General features: G+C 34.6%; 1 protein-coding gene across 2 annotated transcripts in view; it reads right to left on the bottom strand.

The window, feature by feature from the left end:
* The window catches only part of FBXW7 (F-box and WD repeat domain containing 7), a 221,422-nt gene that overhangs the window by 68,099 nt on the left and 130,892 nt on the right, over positions 1-22,431 (bottom strand). The gene's annotated exons all lie outside the window — the stretch shown is intronic.

Below are 22,431 nucleotides of genomic sequence, written 5' to 3'. Positions count from 1 at the left end.
AGAAGGCTAGAATTTAACTGCTCTCGGCCAAAGGCCACAGCATATAAGTAGCATAAAGATTTTCCATTGTCATAAACCTACTCTTGATTCATTCGAAATAACTCACTTGGAAGATAAGTTTCCCTACAAGTATGAATGATTTTATACCAAAGTTTTCAAAGTCTCATACCAAACGCTTCTGACAGGGAGAATATCAGCCTATGTCATTTTAAACGCAGTATTATTCACTACTTCTATGAATTTAAGCAAACAAGTGACTTGACTTTTCTTCGGTAGAAACAAAGAAAATTCCAGATGCTTAAAATTATACCACTACTAAAGTGAAATAAATCAGAATCAATATCCTCTTGAGACAAGAATTCGATATTATAAAGTGTATTTCTATTCAGGGATGCATAGTAAAAACAGACAGAAGAGGCAGGGAAGGATTCCCCCCTAAAGGTTTCCGAGCCGGCTTGGCCCCACCTGATTTCTCACTTTTCATCTCCAGAACTGGGAGAGAATACATTTCTATTGTTCTAAACCACCCAGTCTGTGGTCTTTTGCTGCAGGAACCCTAGCAAACCACAGTTGACCCTTAAATAATGTGGGAGTTAGGAGTGCCGATGCCCTTCCCATGCAGTTGAAAATCCATGTATAACTTTTGACTCCCCCAAATCTTAACTACTGCTAGCCCACTCTTAACTGGAAGCCTTACTGAGAACATCAGCAGTCGATTAACACATATTTTGCATGTTATATGTATTATCTACTGCATTCATACAATAAAATAAGCTCAAGAAAAGAAAAAAATAGATTATTCTGTTTCTCATTCTTTTCCACCTTTCCTAACACCTTAGATACCAGAGTGTTAAAGATCTTCCTAGTTTAAGCAATCCATGTACAAAGATAGAGCAATTTAAACAGAGGAAAAGAGTGATAAATCAAGAAATTAAGTTTCTTGGCTTAATGATAAATGAATGGTCAAGCTTGTATTAGTTAAAACTGTAAAAAAAGAAAAAAAAATTCCAAACAAGATTGTTACTTCAACTGTAGAAACAAAAATACCATCAGACTTAGTAAGAAAGAAAAATATAAATATACGGCATTGCTTTTAAAATGTTATCATTCATAAAAGGTGTAGATCAAATGAATAGAAACATTTTATTAAAAACATTCAAAATGATTAAAAATGATTCTTCAAAAAGTTCTAAAAGATATTTATTTTTTGGGGGGGTAGGGGCACAGGGAAAGGGAGAGAGAGAATCTTAAGCAGGCTCCACGTTGGGCTGACCTCACAACCCTGAAACCACCACCTGAGCCAAAATCAAGTCAGACTTTTAACCAACTGAGCCACCCAGACACCCCTCGAAAAGACATTTAAATACTCAAAGTGTTCACTAAGAAAGATTACAACTTCCAACTATAATGTACATGAGGTATTATATATACATTTAACAAGTCATAACATATTATTGTACAGTAAGTAGTCCCTTCTTCATCCACCATTTCAGTTAAGCATGGTCAACTGATGAAGCAGATGATCCTGACGTACCGCCAGGTCAATAGTACCTAATGCTCCATCACAATGCCTGTGTCATTCACCTCACTTCATTTCATCACGCAGGCGTTTTTACCTTTGCACATCATCACAAGAAGGGTGAGTAAAGTACAATAAGATATTTTGAGAGACCATATTCACATAACTTTGATTACAGTATACTGTTATAATTGTTCTATTTTATTATTGTTGTTGGTAATCTCTTACTGCGCCTAATTTATGAATTAAATGTTATCAAAGGATGTATGTATAGGAAAAAAACATAGTATTTATAGGGTTCAGTACTCTCCAGGGTGATCGCTTCTCGGCCTTTTGGCTAAGATCAAGTGTAGTACTCTCCAGGGTGTCAGGCATCCACTGGGGGGTCTTGGATCGGAACGCATCTCCTCCATGGATAAAAGGGAGACTGCTAATTTTTTTATCTGGGCACCAGGGGCAGCCCTTCAGTACTTAAGAGAAATTAGCTTGGTTTCTGAAATAGCACATACAGTTTATACAAGTGTTATAAAATGTGACCTGGTGATGGAACATTTGCAAAATAAACGCATTATGTATAAATGTCAATGTATATACTTTTACACTAAGTAAAAATGCTACAATAGCAGGTTACATAAAGTACTGTAACTGCTTTGATTTATATAGCCATGGTCTAACTGTTGGACATTTAGGTTGTGTTTCCGAATTCTTCTTCCAGTTATTTCTAAATAATTGGCTAAAAATAAAGTTATAAAAACTAAGATATAGAAAAACCAACCAAACAAGTCCTTCAAAATGATGACAAAACTACCCCATGGTACACTAGAAATTTCATGACCCAAAAATCCCAACCATTAATTAACTTATTTCAACTAAATTTATTTACAACTAAATTAGTCTTGACTAAACTATGGCCTCAATCCACTCTCAGCAAAGTACCTGGAGTTCGTACTCAGGTAAATTTATCAGCATACGAAAAATACTGGGTGAATTTTAAGTTCTAGTTTCAGCTCCACCACTAACCAGTGTCCCTAAATAAGTCTCTTGTCTCAGATTTCAGATTTCTAGAATGAGGAGACTGGACTAGATAAATGACTGAGAATGAAGTCCCTTGCAGCTTTAAGAGTATATTCCAGTTCCAATAGTACCAAGTATAGAGCCTTCTTGCAATAGTGTTGGACTGTCAATTTGGTGAACCTTCCTTTATTATACTTTGGTGAATAGTATTAATTACAGTTTTATAAAATATATCTTAAAAAAATTCACTACTTTAATTCATTTGTGTATACCTTCTAAAAATAGACATGTATTCCTTTGCTGTAAATATATATTAGTTTTATATAACAATAAGAAAATATTTTCATTGGAAAAAAGTTTCAGGCATAAATTATTTTTTTAAATGATTCAAGAAGAAATTCAAGAAAAATAATCTTGGGATTTTTCTGATTCCATATTATGCTATAAAAATTTGTATATATTTTTTCTTTCCTACTTACCATAGTGGCCTAAACAGTGACATCAGAATATATTTGATTTTTTTTTAACAAGTAAACTTTGGATTTTACTCCCATATTTGTGTCTTAGAACTCTGTTATATTAAAATGATACTTCTCATTCTTTCATTAAACATTTAAAGAAATATTTGAGATAAAACAAAAATCCAGCTATTGGATTGAATTTTTTAAGTACTTCAGAAATGCCCAGTATGAAGTCCTTAATGACTTTAACATACCTTGCCTCATGATTAAGTTTAACTCTTACAGTCTGTGTTGAGTTAACCCCAGCTGTTAAACTGGTCTTACACAGCTGCTCACCAAGAATTTAGTTGGTGATTATTATAGTTATACCTTGAAGTCAACTATGACAAAAATTACCCAGTAATTACAGGTATTTCAGTCATGCAAAAGGCTCATGTGATGAAAGAGTAAGGATTTAAAGCAACTTAATTTTCCACAATCCTCAAAATAAAATTAGGTGTAAGAAAGGAGACAAAAACTTGCTTTATATTAGTTTTTTAAGGTCCATCATTTAAGTTACTTTTATGAACAAGCTTAACATTAAAGGCTCATTAACCTTTCAGTTTAAGTCAGTATTACTTATCGATCATTTATTTCTCCTATAAAAATTCTAAATGTGAGCTAGGGAGTTATAAATAAGGACATAATACTAAAAAGTCTTCTAATAATAATAATGATAATAATAATGTCATGCAGGTGGTTTTCCAATACAGTTTAAAAAAAATTAAACTGAGCTACAATGCTGGAAGTTCACCAAATTGATGGTTTAACACATTATAGGAACTTATCCTATGAAAAATAAAAAGCTGAACCTATGGAAATATAAGACATTTGACAATGTTGACAATTTAAAAAGTAAAATGGGGGAAAGATACTTATGTTTACTACACTGCTGAGTTTTGACACAATTATAAATAAAAAACAATTATTTTGAGTGAAATGAACACAGTTCCACAACTTCACTTATGTAATTCTCAGTAACATGCTATGAGAACATGTGAGATTTATCAATATTCACCGAATATTGATAAATTATTCACTGATATTCACTTATCAATATTTACTTCAGCATCAAATTTAAGCAGAGAATTATTCATTAAGCATAGCAAATACTTTTAGAATTAAGCTCTAGAAAAGGCATATAGGCTGACAGCTGATACCCCTGGCCTTTTACATGATCAAAATTACACATTCAAAATAATACACTAGTAAACATCAACATTAATTTTATAGCTGAAGTTTAAATTAAACTGATAGTTCAAGTTTTCATCCTTCCCAGTAAACAAGAAACTAACTGGTTATTACGAAAGATTAAAAATAAAACTCAATCCCTGAATTCTTGATTATGTCTGAAACAGAAAGATCTCAGGATGGAAGCAGGAAGTCCAGGGATGCTAGGAGACTAACTATCAGAGACCCAATAGGAGATGTAAAAGGAAGTTTGCAGCTCTAGGACTTAGAAAAACCGATGCATTACTTCAGACTGGTACAGTGATATGGGAGAAGGATTAAACACTGACACAGTTCCTAGTAGATCATGTTTTATTTTACTGAAATATCATGAAAAGACTGGAAGGTATCATTATCCTACATTTTACAGACAAGGAAATTGAGGTTCCAAAGGGTTTTAAAAATTGCTCCAGGCAACAGAGCTGTGAGGCAGGGAAGTTGAAATTTTTACCCTAGGATGTCTAATTCCTAAACTCATGCTTTGTATTAGAACATATATTCTATTCTATAAGTTCTATTCTATAAGTTAAGCCTAACTTAGTTGTGTTACTTTCTAATCTAGTTGTTTGGAGATTTACTTTTTATTATATATGTTTCAGGTATGTAAGTTTGCCAGATAACTGAGTTCTAGATAACAGAAATACAGTATTCTGTAAGACCCGTATATTATATATGGAATCGATTTTAATGAGCCTGAATTTTATGAAGTCCAAATAAGAAGAAAAAAAGGAAGAGTTATAAGAGCAAAGACATTATGACCTCCTGTGTTTTTCAAAAATGGTCACAGCACTATCCCTCATCTTATATGCTCTTCTCACAATGTACTCTGATACTCCTTCCATTGACAAGTGGAATCCGTTTCAAACAAAAAAGAATGTATAAGTTACATTATGTGACTTCCTAGGATAGGTCATAAAAAGGAGATTCAGCTTTTACCTTACTTACTGAAATACTGACATGGCAGCCCTGTTTTAAGTAATCTGATTAGCCTGAGGCCACCATGCTGTGAAGAAACTCAAACTAGCCCAGGTAAAAAGACCATGTATGTAGAAATCCTGAGACTATAATGAAGAGAAAAAGATTCTTGGCCAGCCCCCAGCTGTCCTAAATCCCTGCTATTTCACCTCTATTGCCACCATCTGACTGAAACCCTGAATTAGCAATGCCCTAGTGAGCCCCTTTCTAAATTCATAACCTACAATAACAATGAAAAATAATAAAATACTTATTTGTTATAATCTATAAAGCTTTGGAGTGACTGGTTAGGTGGCATTAGATAACTGAAACATCTTGAAACCTCTTACAAGACAAGGAGCTCTAAGAACACTGGTTTACTTCTGGGATATGATAAATGGTCATCCTAAGTAGAGTGTAAACTTCAAAACTTAATAAGAATGGAAAAGATAACAGGAGATCCAGTATGAAAATTTGGGTTTTGGGGTGGCAAAAGTTTTGGAGACAAATTCTCACCTTGATGATACCCATTCGAAATGAGGTGTTAAGTCTCTGGCTGTTTAAATAATAAACTTGATAAACTGTTATGTATTATGCTGATGTGAATTTATATCTAAACTAGTTTGATATGCAACTAATAAAGGAAAACTCAACTTATTTTTGGATTTCCTACAATCATGTTTGTCTTTCCAAGCAAACTCAAATGACTAGAGAAGCAGGCAGGGATAATGAAGGTAACAGGTCAGGTTTAAGACCTGGAAAGCCCATTTAAAAGGTACAAGTGATTGTTATTTTGTAAGCACATGAGACAAGTAAAGCCAGATACTACACATTTGCAAAAGAAAAAAGTCAATATTTTTATGGGAACTCTCCAGATTTTTAAATATTGGCAACAAACTCAAATGTGTTACAAAAATACCATATAAGATACCAGTTTGCAATCTCTGTTATGGAGTAAAAAAGCATAAAAATTAAATATAAGATTACTGAATATCTAAATGATATACAATAATGACTCTCTCTTAAAATTTTAATCTTCTTTTCTATACCAGTTAACAGAGTGAAAGAGTAATAAGAAAGAAACCTGAAAACTGAAACTGTTAAGTGATAAACATTACAGATGTACCTCAGCATATTTAAAATTTTCACTCATTAGACCCTAAGACAGATGGCAGCTATTGGTAAAGTACAAAGAATTCATTCTTGAAAACTAAATTTATAATGTAGACATATAGTAGCTAAGCAAATGAATAACTCTTGGCACTTACTTCCCAAATTCCCAAGTACTTCCTTCGTACTTCATTCCTCATTTGCATCTGATTTCAATAACCACAAATTTCCACTTAAGACCAACCAAAAACAGAAAATTAAAGCATTTTCACTTTGAAAGTAAAGCAGCCTCTAAAAGCAATAGTTATTTCTAAAGCAGAGAAGGTACTTTTAATAAGAGCATCAGCAAAGACCAAATGACCAGAAGGACATGATACATTTGAACTAACTAATTTTTTCCCTTTTATGAAAAAAAAACCACACAAAAAAAATCCTACATATTATTTTTAGCCCTGGTGATCTATGAAAACAATTGTCATTCTTCTATTTACATTTTACATAATTAAAAATTAAAGTTTACATTCAAGATGCTACCCTGACAACGATTCTTACTACTAGGAGGAATCAAGTTAGCATTTTGTATCAGATACAACTAGTAGCGAAACCAACATTTTACAAAATGTGTTCCCTAAAATGCATCCTAAATAGAGATAATTTCAACCTGACTCTTCTTCCATTCATAACAACTGCTTCCATTTGTTTATAATCATCTCTCAACTGTGAGAAATTTAAGTATTCCTGTAGTATTAAGCAGTTATTCTAGGATTGCTATAGAAGCACTAAAGAGAATCTTCCCTTGTATTTATTCTAGTTCCAGCTATTCAGTCCAAGAGCACCCACGTATTATTATAGGACTAGCATTTCCCTCTCTTCTGAACATTTTCACATGAGGCCCCAACACTACCAAAATTTACTTTAGGTTCTCTTTCAAATTCCTTCTAGGTTTAGCATTAACAACAATTAGAAGGAAAAAAACAACTGTCAGAATGCAAAAGTGCTTCATGGTTAGCAGTGGCAAAATTTACAATATCAACCAGCTGGACTCTATGTTAAAAGTCACAGTGTTTTAGACACAAATCAGTGGAATAGTTTCAACCTATCTAAGAGAGTAGGTACCTTTGGATCTAAAGATATTTTTGCATAGCGTATTATGTAGCCTGGAATAGTTAAGCTAGTTTTAGTATAATCTTATAACATCATGATAATAAGTCTTATAAAAAAATAACAAATCTTATTAAGGACTATCAGTCACTTTTCTAAGTACTTTACGGTTATTCTCATTGAATCCTCTCAATAACACTTTTTATTGAAGATACTAATACCATCCTTAAGATCAAGAGATGTTAACAGTTTGCCCAAGGTCAAGTTGCCATGAAGTAACAGAGCTAATATTTGAAAACTTCAGAGATCATAGTCTCTACTTACAGCTATTTGTATTTGCATTTGTTACAGATATGTTATTGAGGGCACAGTCTGCTCAAGTCACTTGTGAAGCCCCATGTGAGAAATTCCCTTCATTTAATATTAGGAAAAGGGGTTTGTGTGTGTGTGTGTGTGTGTGTGTGTGTGTGTGTGTGTGTGTGTGTGTGTGTGACTGACATGTTTCCTCTTCCTGAGGACTCAGAATATTCTCCTCTTAATTTTACCACAAGGAAACAGAGAGACAAAGTAATTGGCCAATGTTTTGCAAACTTTAATCTACATTAGAATCATGTGGGATTTTATTAAAAATGCACATTCCTACCCTAGTGATTTGGTTAAGTAGTTCTGAAAAGTAACCCAGCAACTTACATTGTTAATAAGCACTCCAGATGTTTCTGACACATCTAGTCTAGGGTCACACTTTGAAGAATACTGGTATAGGCCCCTATGAGTGGTCAACCTGTATCCTATCAACAGCTTACTCCATCTCATCATAGTTCATTCCTTTATCTTTTCTCCTGGCTTTGTCTTCATAGTCTACTCCAGTATTTTCCCTGGTACTAATTTTCATGTACATTTGATCATTTTATTCTATGTGTTTCTCCTATATATAGGCCACCTCAAATTCCCTGTGGAAGTTAGGATACACATTTCTTTGAAATGAGGCCAATTCATTTGGCAGTTTAACACCTAAAACCAGTATATTAAATTCATAAAGAAAAAAGTCCTTTGGTCACTGATTAAGGCATTAATGTACTGTGTAAATGTTACACTTTTACTCCAAACAACTCCATGCCCTTAATGGATCTGCACTGGATGCAAACTATTTTAATTATGCAATGAGTGATGAACAGCACACGCTTCTTCCTTATATCATGTCTAATGAAAATGGCTGGTTCATACATCAAACCAGCCTACAGAAATGCTTCTGAAAAACTTGGACACCAACATACAAAAAAAATGAAAAATTCCAGAATTCCAGTGACTTTTCAGAAATTGGAAAACATGGCAGTATCAGGATTGCAATTTCCAAAGTAACCCTCTTTAGAGATGCTCTGGATCCCTGGGTCTTGTGTTTAGTCAATTAAGTTCATTTAAATTACTTTTCTGACTCTTATTATCTCTCAAATTTGTGTCTCCTATAAACTATGATATGGGGAAGTGAGCTTAAGAAAGTTTTCTGGTTGAAAATCATTTCAGTATGGTCAAGGAGTCACTGACGGAAACTAGTTTTAATACAGGTGAATGATATTCTAGAAATGTTTCTAGTACTATACTAACCTGATTTTCCCAAACCTTCTGACTTTTGAGGGAATCAAAGTGATCTTTTACCTTTGTAAAATACCACATACACTCAATTCTGTACTTGTCCCTCCTGCATTAACCTCTTAGAAATGAACTGCCCTTACAGTGGATGTAGGTATCTAGCATAGCAATGTTAAATGCAACAACTTCCTCCCTCCCACTCCCATAAAAGTTGGTGTTAAATTGTGGTACATCTTAGAAGGAAAATGGCAATTCTTTTGGTGCAATCATAACTGCTAAACTGAACCAAATTTTAACTAGTAAGACAATGTTTTCTCCAGATACATGTTAAGAAGACAATACTTTAACGTCTTCATCAATAGCATCTAATATTTCTCCTTCTCAAGGAAGAAACAGTTCAGGTGTCTCTCACCATAACCAGATACTGATTTCTTTTTTTACTTGTTTTACACTTTTGACCACATAACATTTGCCAAATAGATTATGCTATGAATAGCTAATTTCATTATCTGAACAAAAAGATCAGAATTCAAGCTCAGTGTTTAATCACTTAAGCTCATGTCAATCTGTCAAAATATACCAATAAATGTTTTGAGAAAACTAGATAGATACAAAAAACAGCAAACACAAAGAAAATATAATTTTATCACAGTTAAAGAATACCATTTACAGAGCAATGAATTTAAACTGAAAAGAAGGTTATCACTATTCAACAGGACTACCTCTTCAGTAAAAGTTAGAACCACAGTTCTATCACTTCATTATAGTACTAATTTGAGGCAATGATTTAAGATATTACAATTAGCAAATCTAAGGAAGAAAGACTCAAAAGATAGGTTTCTTTTGAGTCTTTAAATGCAGTATTGGCCTGTCACATGATCCTTTTACAGGCTCTCCTCTGTAAACAATGTGTTTCCCCTGAGTTCAACCTAATCTTTCTTCACAAAATGTAAAAATAGTAAAGAGAAAATGTCCTTATTTTCCTCCCTGAAACATAATGTAAAAATTATTAATGACAAATACTCTCTAAAGTGTATCTAGGGGAGAAATAAAAATTTAACCAAGGTTCTACTTAAGACATTGAACTTCTTTATAAGGCATCAAAAATCAATATGTCAATTATACTTGAACAAAAAAAGAAACAAAAAAGATCAGTAGTAGTCTATAGGTTAAATGTAGCTCAAAGCCAGTTTTTTTGGGAGCCTGCACAATGTTTTTTCTTTTTTTAACTGAATATTAACTTTTTGGGGAAGATGCACATGCATACATGCGCACACACACACACACACACACACACACACACATCCTGCAGTTCATAAGAGCCTAAGCAATCCTACCGGCTCAATCGTGACTTTCTTCACACTCATTCACCCTATCTATCTGGACCCTGTAGATTATAGTTTTCATTTCCTCACTCTAAGCAACCAAAAGAAATTGAGGAAGAACAATCATCTATTCAAATATTCTTTTAGTTCAGGATGCTGAGGTGGCTACACCATGCAAAATTACCTTCAATGCTCACACAAGAGGAAATTTGGACAAGACAGCTTGGAGGGATCATTCTTTTCTCACGTATATGCTGAGGAAGCCCAGAGCAGTTAATAATGCCAAGACTTTTGGTTTTTACTGTATTTATATGCAGATACTTGAGAAATTTCCTAAAAGCATTCTTATATTCTCAAAGCACAGTAAGTTTGTGCACATGTATACAATTATCCTAACGCTCACGCTTTCTTCACTTTTTATTGCTATTGTTGTTTTACAATAGCAAAATAAAGAAAAGTGTATCTTATAAGTATGTATAGTAGTTGCTGGTTTAAAAAAAGGACAACTTTAGGTATCTCACACATCAATGCACATAACCATTCTAAATATTAGTTTCAAATTCTGAGCAAGAAGCAGAACACAAAGTAGAAGAGAGACAAGCAATTACTAAATATATTTAAATATGTTAAAAGCAGCTCTATCAATAGAAATAAGGTACTATATGGCCCTCTAGTGTTCACTGAAGAAACAGATGAATTCTTAATTAATTCTTACATGTATTTCATAGTAAAAAAATAATACTTTCTCTGATTTACTAAATATGCTAAACATACTCATGTATGACTTCTACAAAAACCCAAATAAGTTGTATCTCTTGTGGCTTTACTTCTTTTGAATTACTACCCACATTTAGAGTATTCACTGAAAGAATTCTGAAATGCTTTTGAATGTTTTCTCATAAAAAAAAATTCCAACACTAAGCAGAAAAAAAAAAAAAAAAACCCTAGCATTTCTCAATTAAAACTAAACAGTACTGAATTTAAAGCAACTTTCAAAGAAACAAAAATAATAGTGTCATGACTACAAATTAGGTATTTCAAACACACCTAATTTATATTCTCTAACCATAATTTCTTTTCCCTGTGTTCTATTTCCATAATTCATCCAACTTGGCTTTTCTCTTCATCATAATTTATAGATAAGAGATTCATTATAGCAACCAAAGCAAAGAAATAAAGTGAAAACTCTGTTGCCCAGAAGAGAAGTCAAAGATGGGACTGAATTTTAGGATAACAGTCAAAGTAAAAAGTAGACTTATAAGCAGAAAAGAATCTTAGTAAGATTCTTAATTTGTAATCACTGATGAAGATTTTAAAATTGATATTAGTCTAAATTAAAGTTGGTGAAACACTAATTTCAAAATGGACCCAAGTTTATTACAGATTTTTAAAATATTTTTAAAATGTATATTATAGATTGGAGTTTGCGGGAGGAATTGATGGGGGGAGACGACTGGTATATGAGCAAAATCTAAATTAAACTCCCTGCTCTGTCATTCACTTCATGTAACATTAAGCAAATAATATTTCCAAGTTAAAAGTTCACAAACTATAGGAAGATACTGTGAAGTTCCTGTACTGACATCAAGATCAATCCTCTAACTAGCAAGGAAAAGTTAAGTTGCCAATGGCATGGAAACTCTGAAAATAACCCTCTGAAGTACCAATCAGCTACTGGTAAACCATTAAGAAACAATATAAACAAAGAAAATTTAAATAAATTTGCTCAATATAAACCCACATAGATATCTGCAATATATTCAGATAGTCACCTAGAAAGGCTCTACACTTATTTCTAAAAATTCTGCCACTATTAATGAGCACTGGGTGTTATATGTAATTGATGAATCACTAAATTCTACCTCTGAAACTATCACTATACTATATGTGAACTAACTTGAATTTAAATAAATTTTGAAAGAAAAGAAATTCTGCCACTATTCAAAGTTATGACTCGTTTTCATTTTTTTTTTTTAAGATTTTATTTATTTATTTATTTGACAGAGAGAGACACAGTGAAAGAGGGAACACAAGCAGGGGGAGTGGGAGAGGGAAAAGCAGGCTTCCCACTGAGTGGGGAGCCCGATGCGGGGGGGATCATGACCTGAGCCAAAGGCAGATGCTTAATGACTGAGCCACCCAGGCACCCCCTCATCTTCCTTTCTTTACAGCCTCCCACAACACTAATTCCTACCTACCCCTTAGGTCTCAACCTAGCCTTCATTTCCTCACTGAAGATATCACTGATTTAATTATTTGGATGTAGATACAAATGCAGTGAGAACTACAAACCTGGGAGGGACAATGAAAATGCTAGAAGAGAGAATCTTAAAACAAAATAATCTTGGTAAGGAGGAACCTCATAAAGAAGGAGCCAAAATGGAAACCGGGTGAGAATGGAGGTACAATGGAAAATAGCAAACTAGAAAATCTAAAAGGGACAAATTTAAAGTTTTATACTTAGGTTCAAAACCCTGTAAATGTTCACAGTAAGTGGAACAGGATTAAACCAGACAGTGTTTGTAAAAATACATAAAGATTTTGTTTTCTGAAAGTTCAATTCAATTTTTAAATATTTTCTATATGCAAAGTACACGGTCCTGTAAGACAGAAGACTAACTTAGAGAATCATGTCTATCAACAATCTAAATATATATAAATTTTAGAAAAAAAGCTGACTATAACTACAATATAAGTTAAAAACAAAGAGCTAATGGAGATACAGGTTTTGCTCAGAGTTCTGTGAAATATTCTGAAAGCAGGTGAGCTTTGAAATGGATCTTCAAGAGGACAGAAATTTGCAAGAGGCTACAGGGTGAAAAAGACATTTAAAAGATGGGGAAAGGGGTGCCTGGGTGGCTCAGTAGGTTAAGCGACTGCCTTCGGCTCAGGTCATGATCTCAGGGTCCTGGGATCGAGTCCCGCATCGGGGTCCCTGCTCACGGGAGCCTGCTTCTCCCTCTCCCTCTGCTGCTCTCCAACTTGTGCTCTCTCACTCTCTCTCTAATAAATAAGAATAAAATTAAAAAAAAATTTTTTTAGTTAAAAAAATAAAAGATGAGGAAAATAAGAGACTCTTAATCACAGGAAAAAATTGAGGGTTGCTGGAGAGGAGGGGGTGGGGGGATGGGGTAACTGGGTGATGGACATTAAGGAGAGCGCATTACATAATGAACACTGGATATTATATAAGACTGATGAATCACAGCACTCTACCTCTGAAACTAATACTACACTATATGTTAATTAACTGAATTTAAATAAAAATAAAAAATGAAGAAAAAGCTTAAGCAAAGGTATCAAAGTGACCTAAATTCCTCTATGCTCAGAAATATCAAATAAACCTCTGTTGCTGAGGTAGAGTAGGGTCAAAACAAGATGAAGGAAATAAGAAAATTTTTGAATTTTGTATATATTATACATACAATAATTATCTTTAAAAGAATAAAAGAAGGGCTTTCACCAAAGTAGGAATTGAGGGAAAATTCCCCGACTTGACAAACATCTACAAAAACCTGACAGCTAATACCACACTTAATGGTAAGAAACTTTCCTACTAAGATTAGGAACAAGGCAAGGTTGTTCTTTCTCACTACTACTTTTCAACATCATACTGGAAGTCCTACTTACTGCAGTAAAACAAGAAAAGGAAATAAAGGGTATGCAGATTGTGAGGGAAGAAATAAAACTGCCTTTATTCATATATAACATGACCATCTATGTTGAAAATCAGAAAGAATCAAGAAAGAAACTCTTGGAACTAATAAGCAATTACAGCAAGGATGTAGGATACAAAGTTAATTTACAAAAGTCCATCACTTTCCTATATATCAGCAATGAACCAGCAAATTTGAAATTAAAAAAACTTTACCTTTTACATTAGAACCCCCCCAAATGAAATACTTTTAAACAAAGTATGTACAAGATCTGTATGAGGGAAACTACAAAATTCTAATAAAAGATATCAAAGAAGAGCCAACTACATAAAGAGACAGTCCATATTCTTGGATAGGAAGACTTAATATTGTCCAGATGTCAGTTCTTCCCAAACTGATCTATAGATTCAATACAATCCCAATCAAAATCCCAGCAAGTTATTTTGTGGATATTGACAAGTTGATTCTAAAATTTATATGGAGAGGCAAAAGACCCAAAGGGCCAACTCAATAAAAGAAGAACAAAGTAAGAAGATTGGTAACACCCAACTTCAAGATTACTAAAAAGCTTCAATAATCAAGACAGGGCGGTACTGGTAAGAAAACACAAAGAAACAAAATACCCTCATTTTCCTTTCCAAACTTGCTTTCTTAAGCATTGCTGCATGATAAGTAGGTCTTGACACTTGCAATAATGAACTTAGTTTCACCTCTTACCATGTTGCAAGGAATCCCTCACCGATCACAAGGACAAAGACGCATGTCTTGACTGGAAAAAAAAGAAACCCTAACAGTAAATGAATAAGAAAAAATATACAAAGAACAACACTGGATAAATCCCCACCTTGATTATCGTCATGTCACCTAACATGGAGATAATAAGGACAATAAAAATGATCATATATGTTTGCATAGCTTTTTAAAATCTGCAAAGCATATCACTTTTATCACCTCATTTAAACTTCCATACAACACTATGCCATAAAGACAGTTATCTCTATTCCTGTTTAATGGTGAAGAAACTAAGGCTCAAGGAGGTTAGTGGATGAGTCCAAGGCGTATGCCTAGTGAGAGAAGAGCAGATAAACAGCTTTTCTTACCTCCTGCTCTTTTCAGCACACAACTCTGCTTAATATTACCTACTCAAACTATACCCCACTAGGGTTGTGATTCAACAGAGAAGAGCTATCCAAAGATGACTTCCACAAGTCACCCCGGAAAAATGTTGTGAATACAAGAAACAAACAAACAAAAAAGGAACATAACAGAGAACCCAGAAACAGACCTACATAAATATACTCAATCTTTGACACAGAAGCAAAGGCAACACAATGGGGCAAAGATCATCTGTTCAACAAATGGTGCCATAACAACTGGACATACACATGTAAAAATTAACTGAAAATGGATCATAGACCTAACAGTAAAACACAAACTAGAAAACTCCTAGAAGGTAACATAGAAGAAAATGGAGATGGGGCCTTGGTGGGTATGGAGAGGACTTGTTAGAAACACCACCAAATAAATGCACAATCTATGAAAGAAATCATTGATAACCTGGACTTCATTAAAGTTAAAAACTTCTGTTCTGTGAAAGATAATGTCAAAGAGAATGAGAACACAAGCCACTGACTGGGAGAAAATACTTGCAAGAAACAATATGATAGAAGCCTGTTAACCAAAATATATGAAGAGCTCTTAAAACTCAACAATAAATAAATGGACAGCCCAATTAAAAGTCGGGCAAAAAAAAATCTAAACAGACACCTCAAAGAAGATGGCAAAAAGCATATGAAAAGATACTGAACATCATATGTCATTACAAAATTTCAAATTAAAACTCCAATGAGGTATCACTACACACCTATTAGAATGGCCACAATCCAAAACACTGACAACAAAAGCAGGCAACAGGAGCTCTCACTTACTGCTGGTGGAAGTGCAAAAGTATAGTCACTCTGAAAGGCAGTTCGGCTAACTTGGGTTGGGTTAACTTTTGGTAGCCTGAAAACAGATGTTAGAGTAGTAGCTTTATGGGTTATTCAATAGCCCACCTCCTCCCAAAATTACTGTTTCACTGAACTTCAAAATTTTAACAAAAGTGCAACCTGGACCCAGAATGAGATCTGGGTTCAAATCCTAGCTCCACGACTACAATGCCCAAGAGACAGCTGGAAATGCAGACCTGAGGCTTGGGTGAAGGATGAGAGCTCGAGACATCATTCTGGAGTTATGTACCAAAGTGAAAACAGAACCCATTATACTCTTTTACCCTCTTCATAACATCTTCCCCATCACTAACAAACACAATATTAACATAGATCAGGTCATCGTAATTATACACATATGAAACAATTTACATCAGGAACATTTTCAGGATAACTATTTGTGGATACTTCAGAGAAGTTTGGCATCTGCATAAGGCAAAAACCAATGGAACACTATTAAAAATTTTTTAGTTCTCCATTCTATGGGATGACTGTTTTTTGGGGGTAGAAGGAAAATCCATAATTAAAATAATCTTTAATTACTTGGCAGTGCAGATACAGATTTAAACATGACTAACATTTAGACCTATTATGGTTTAAAATAATGTCAACAAATATTTTTAAAACTGCACTAACAGGAATTAATTAGAAATTGATAATAAACTGAAATTCATTTTAGCATCCAATTGTAAGATTCACAAGGCATTTAGATATACAGATGTTTTAAAAGAACAAAGTTTAGAGAAACTTGGCAAATTCTACTTAAGGAAATGGTACATACCTATCAACTGGGAAGACCTGTAAATAGCATCCCTTTGGAAATTATGTCATATTTTTAGTTTTAGTTTTATTAGAGATGGGCTCAGCTTATTATAGTATGTTCCCAATCCTCAAGTGTACTCTTTAAAGTATTTATCTATTTCTCTATTTATATTTTTTCCCACTAGAGGGTGATATATGATGACTGGACTCTAAAGGTCATTTAAAAATACACAGATTGGTATCTGCTGTGGGGAATGAAGTGTATTCTGTGAGATTAGGGGTGGGAATAGGAGAACAAAATGAGGTCACAGGCCTACATCTGTAAACTACCTAAGTGGCCCAGGCACTGCAGTACTTGCTTTACATATATCATTTTACTTAATCCTTACAAAAAGCCTAATAAGTATTATAGTCTTATTTTACAGATAAGAAACAGTCCAATGAGATTACATGCTCATTGTCACTGTGGCAAGATCAGAATGTGAATGCAAGTTCAAATGTGAAAAGCTCTTATCACTGTATCATGTTTGGGGAAAATCCATCTCCTCCAGTGTGTTCCCTTCCCTCCATCTCCACTATCCTCCCCACGTTTACATTTTTTATTTAAATTCCAGTTAGTTAACATAGAATGTAATATTAGTTTCAGGTGTACAATATAATGATTCAACACTTCCATACAACATCTGGTACTCATCACAAGTGCCCTCCTTAATCCCTACTACCTATTTCACCCATCCACCCACCCACCTCCCCTCTGGTAACCATCAGTTTGTTCTCTATAGTTAAGAGTCTGTTTCTTGGTTTGGCCCCCCTCTCTTTTCCCCTTTGCTCATTTGTTTCTTCAATCCCACATATGAGTGAATCCACAGGTTTAAAATTAGGTTAAACTAGACTGAGTGAATATTTCTAGTGTGCCCTCCTTCACAAAGGTGGGAAGCCTGGCTCTATTCACTGGGTTATCTTTTCTAGTGGATGTTATTCAAGATAACTGCCTTACATAGCACCTGCTCTCTGGATGTGTTTTCACCTAACAGAATCTGAATTTAAGTTGTTTGTCTTAACAAGAACAAGACAAGGTGAGGGACTGCTGAAGCAGCCACCACTCTCTAGAGCTCTACCTACAACAGAGTAGAATTTAGAGCCTGTTACACTTCAGATGTTAGCCACATTGTCCTACAAAGTTCCCCAGGAGCTCTGGTGCAAGGGAGTGGTTGGAGGATGACTAGACACACAACTGTTATTCTGATCCCCTGATTAGCTAGTGATCCTTGTGCCTAATTTCTCTGTTGTTTAGAACCTAGAAACAAGAAAAAGCCTTAGACTTTTGTCTATTTTAATAGACATTTATTTCTTACTTGACTCAAAAAAAGGATAAAAAAGCTATTGAGTTGCCAGGAGAAATCTAACAATCGGGATGGGAAAAAAAAATTGACTGATTTGATGTAAGGAATGAAACTATGTGAGAAAGATGGAAGGCAACAAGAGAGACATGGAAAAAGCAGAAATTGGTGCTCAAACATAGTTCTCTTCGTGAAAAGATCAGAATGATCAATATTACTATTGGCCTAATAGTAATCTTATCTGCTTTTCATTTTAGCAGAAAATGAGTTGCCACTCTGCATTAAACATAAAAGGAGTCTTACGTATGGGCTGGGCATCTCTTTAGAAAACAAGAACTTTTTTAATATGATAAGGCTTGTAGAGAGGGAATTAAGACTGAAAAGATGGGAATTCCTATTAGAGGAAGCAAGTGGACTTTATAATTTGTAGGCAGACTAGTCAAATACACAGAAATAGCCAGCACACAACTCCTGGTTAAGAAGCACGTTTGATGTACTCTCAAAAAGGTGATATCTGTTCTCTGATCTCAAATTTCACTGTCATTTCTTCTTGTTACAATTTTAGCCTTGAGCCTCCTTCATATCTTCAATTAATCTTTGCTAGCTACCACAGAGAAAAGCACTTAACTGAGCTCTCTATACCCTTTCTAAAGGGTAGCTCTGATGATTTAAAATGTGACACAGTATTAGAAAGCCGTCACACTCCACAGTCTAGAACCCAGACAGACCTGCCTGCAGTTCTGCAGAAAATCTTACGTAGTAATGTTTGCCAAATTCTACCATAGGGGGCAGCATAGCACATGGAAAGAAAGGGTGTTTTTTTTGAAATTAGGCAGATCTGGATTAAAATCTCTGGTCACTTACAGTGTGATTTTGGGGTGAATTATTTGGCCTCTCTGTAACTTCTACTTACTTACCTATCATAGGGACTTGCAAACAGTATGGGCTTAATAAATACCAATTCCTGACTGCCAGCCCCTTGACTTTTAACATTAAGATGGTCTGAAATTTCTAATGCATATTATTGCATAGCCTCCCATATGAACAAATCTTTGGTGACTAGAGGGAAAAAGATTGTCCAAAGAGTTTTGATAGTTTCAATATGTTTTCAAAGAAAAGATCAATGCAAGGAAGGATTAAAAAATATTTTTTCTCAATATCATATTTGAGAAACAGCATGTTCAGGATGACCAATAAATAAGTACGGCTGTCCACAGGGAATGTTTAAGAAACTGCCAAAAAATAAAATAAAATAACACTTGAAAGCTATGTTGGGTAAAACTATGGCTAATCCCATATTAACATGAAAAAAAGGGATATTTTTAAATGATTCTTATACCTCTACTCTTCTCAAAACTCACAGTTTAAGAAGACTTAAAAGAAATTGTGGCCTAGGGTAATGTCTGGAGAAGTGTTTTATGTTTATAATGATCAAGAATTTAAAGCTGCTCCAAAATAAAGTCTTTGAAATAATGAGAGCTCTTCCTTATTTACTATATTAAAAAGATTTATATATATGGGTGACTGACATTTTCTTTATAAGCAATGAACTAAGAGGTGACATCTTTAGTGTTGTTGAAAAAATAAAGTACTCTGGGAATAATCCTAAAGAAGAGATCCAGGAATAGAGAAAAAGGAAAATGGGCCAATTTCAACTTGAAATACTACTTTGTGGACGGGCATTGTTGCCTTGGCCGTCAATTAGTTTATATTCTTCTTGCCATTTTTGTGCAGGAAAATGACCTCAAGATAGACAGTACATCAAGTGTGAGCACAAGCATACATACATAACATACATATGCGTACACACATGAACACCTATGCACATATATACATCTCTCCCTGCCGTCACTAGTACTCAGTTCACTTCTGCGGCCTTGTATGTACAGCACAACAATTTGCATTCATGACTCAAAAGATACTAGAAAAACTGACTTAAAATTGTTACTTTGTTTTTAAGGAGGTAACCAGATAACTGTGTAAGACATATCTAAAAGTTCTGTTTACAGTTTCATCTTGAAGGCGGAAGAAAAAACGATAGAGCATCTGTCAGACCTTTGTACTGGTAGTTTTCCTACAGAACAATCTGATGACTTCTCCTTTTGGAAAAAGATGTTTTGTCTAGATGGCTTTCTTGTTTTTAATTTAAAATATAGCAGAACTCACTGAGAGTTTTGCATTGTTCAACAAGGCTTAGTTTTGATTAAACTTCTTTCTTAAATAAGATAATGCAATAAAATACTAAACCCCATTCCCCAACCTGAACCCTCAGAAAAAAAAAAAGACATAAACCCCCTCTTTTCATGTAGTAACCTTGAGGGAGAGAGATCAAGAGACTGGGGGACAAAAGCTGGGTGGATTGCATTATAAAAGGTCTTAGCCTTACCAACAAAGCAGGGCGGTAGCTATGACTGGTAGAGCCATCTGGCTGAGATTCAAAGCACTGCTTCAACACCTTGAGACAGAGATGGTAGAATGGATATAAACCACTACTGAAGCCAGCTTCTTCTTAGATCAAACCAACTAAATAAAATCTAAACTTGCAGACAGGCTAGGGAAATTAGGGATAAACATGTTTTAGAAAGAGTTTTAAGTTTCACAACCTTAAGCAAAAATGATAAAAGCAATTCAAGTATTAAACCTAGCATCTGAGATTTTTTATTCCAGGTCAGGTTACATTAAAGGAGATGATGTTACATCTGTTTGTATATTGTTTATGGGCTAAATTGATGATTCACTGTAAAATTTAAAAATAAGCAAATAAGAGTAAGAGGAAAAACTACTATGGACATTATTTCAATGTCTATAAAATAAGCTATTATTTGAATTAAAATGTTCCATTCCAAAGAACTGTTTAACTTATAAGTCTACTCTACATGGATATTCATGATTTTTATCTAATTTTAAAATGATAAAGAACCAAAAAGCATGCAAACATAAAGATCTATGAGCACAGAAGCCTGAGGGGGAAAGAAAGGATAGAAGTTGTGCTACATAATACCTCATTCATTCTGAGTATAATTCTTTTTACTTTTTCTCCTCTTAAAACAGACTGCCTAAAATATTGATTAAAATAAATTCTAACTCCAGTGAAAAGTACATGATGTTGTACTGAATTTCCCGTAATTTCAATAGCACCAAAATACAGAGAAAATAAAATTCAATGTAGAGAGGTCAGCACTTACTTGACTTAATTAGGAGCTAGTCAACAAGACCAAGCTATGTAAAGAAAACTCCTATTTCCAACCTTTATTATCATTTTCCGGGGTCTGTATGGGTGTATTCACATTCTTTACAACTTAAAAATGTTTCGATTATGGAATATTTTAAACATACTTTAAAAACCACACAGAAAAATACCCATGAACCACCCCAATTCTGCAACCCAGCTTCAACAATCAGCAACTCATGGCAAATCTATACCCTCTTTCCTCTTCTCCCCTTCAGGATTATTTCAAAGCAAAGCCCGAGCACTATCTCATGTCATTATGACTATAATTTGATGGGGGGGGTGCAGAGAAGAATATGATAGAAAGATCAGGGAGTGAGAGAAATAATGCTACTTCTTTTTCTCTACAATCCCCACCTCTTGTCATAACCATAATTTTAAGAGCTACAACACTGAAGAATATTTTGAGGAAAGAAGCCCACATGCCATCCCAAAGAACAAGCCCTGGCCAATTTCAACTTTACTGCAGTTGCCCAATCACTTCCTCCTTCCATTTCAGACAGACTTCAACGTTTCAGGACCTTCCCGCCTATCTAGTAACAAAGACAACACTGGGAAGCAGTGATAGTATATTCCAGTCCCTATTCTCTGGTATAGCTTCAAAGGACTCTATGCAACAGAATTGTTCTTCTCAGCACTAGATTAATCACCAAGTCCTGGAGTTGGTAAGATGTCTCTGGTTTAGACAGGAGTCTAACTAGCCACCTTTTAAAATAGGCCTATGGCTAAGAGATGCCTGGGTGGCTCAGTCAGTTAAGCATCCAACTCTTGACTGAGCTCAGGTCATGACCTCAGGGTCATGAGATCAAGTCCCAGTGTTGGGCTCCACGTTGGGTATGGAAGCTGCTTAAGATTCTCTTTCTCCCTCTCTCTGCCCCTCCCCCCAACACACCTGGCTGCACACATGTCCACACTCTCTCTCACTAAAAACAAAAACAAAAAACATGTCTATGGCTAACTCCAGGGGCTACCACTAGCTGAATGAGGTAAGGAGGCACATACAACAGAGCTGTCTCCTAGGAATGGGAAGGAAAACAAAAAACTGCAAATAAGGGAAGTAGTGGCAGAAACCGGACAGTAACTTTTACCTTGGAGTAACACCTGCGAATACACAGC

The sequence above is a fragment of the Eumetopias jubatus genome, unplaced genomic scaffold (assembly GCF_037043125.1).
Source record: "Eumetopias jubatus isolate StellerSeaLion01/CBP00866 unplaced genomic scaffold, mEumJub1_p1.0 scaffold_2, whole genome shotgun sequence".
Classification (NCBI taxonomy): Eukaryota; Metazoa; Chordata; class Mammalia; order Carnivora; family Otariidae; genus Eumetopias; species Eumetopias jubatus.
This window is presented reverse-complemented; position numbering and strand designations above follow the sequence as displayed.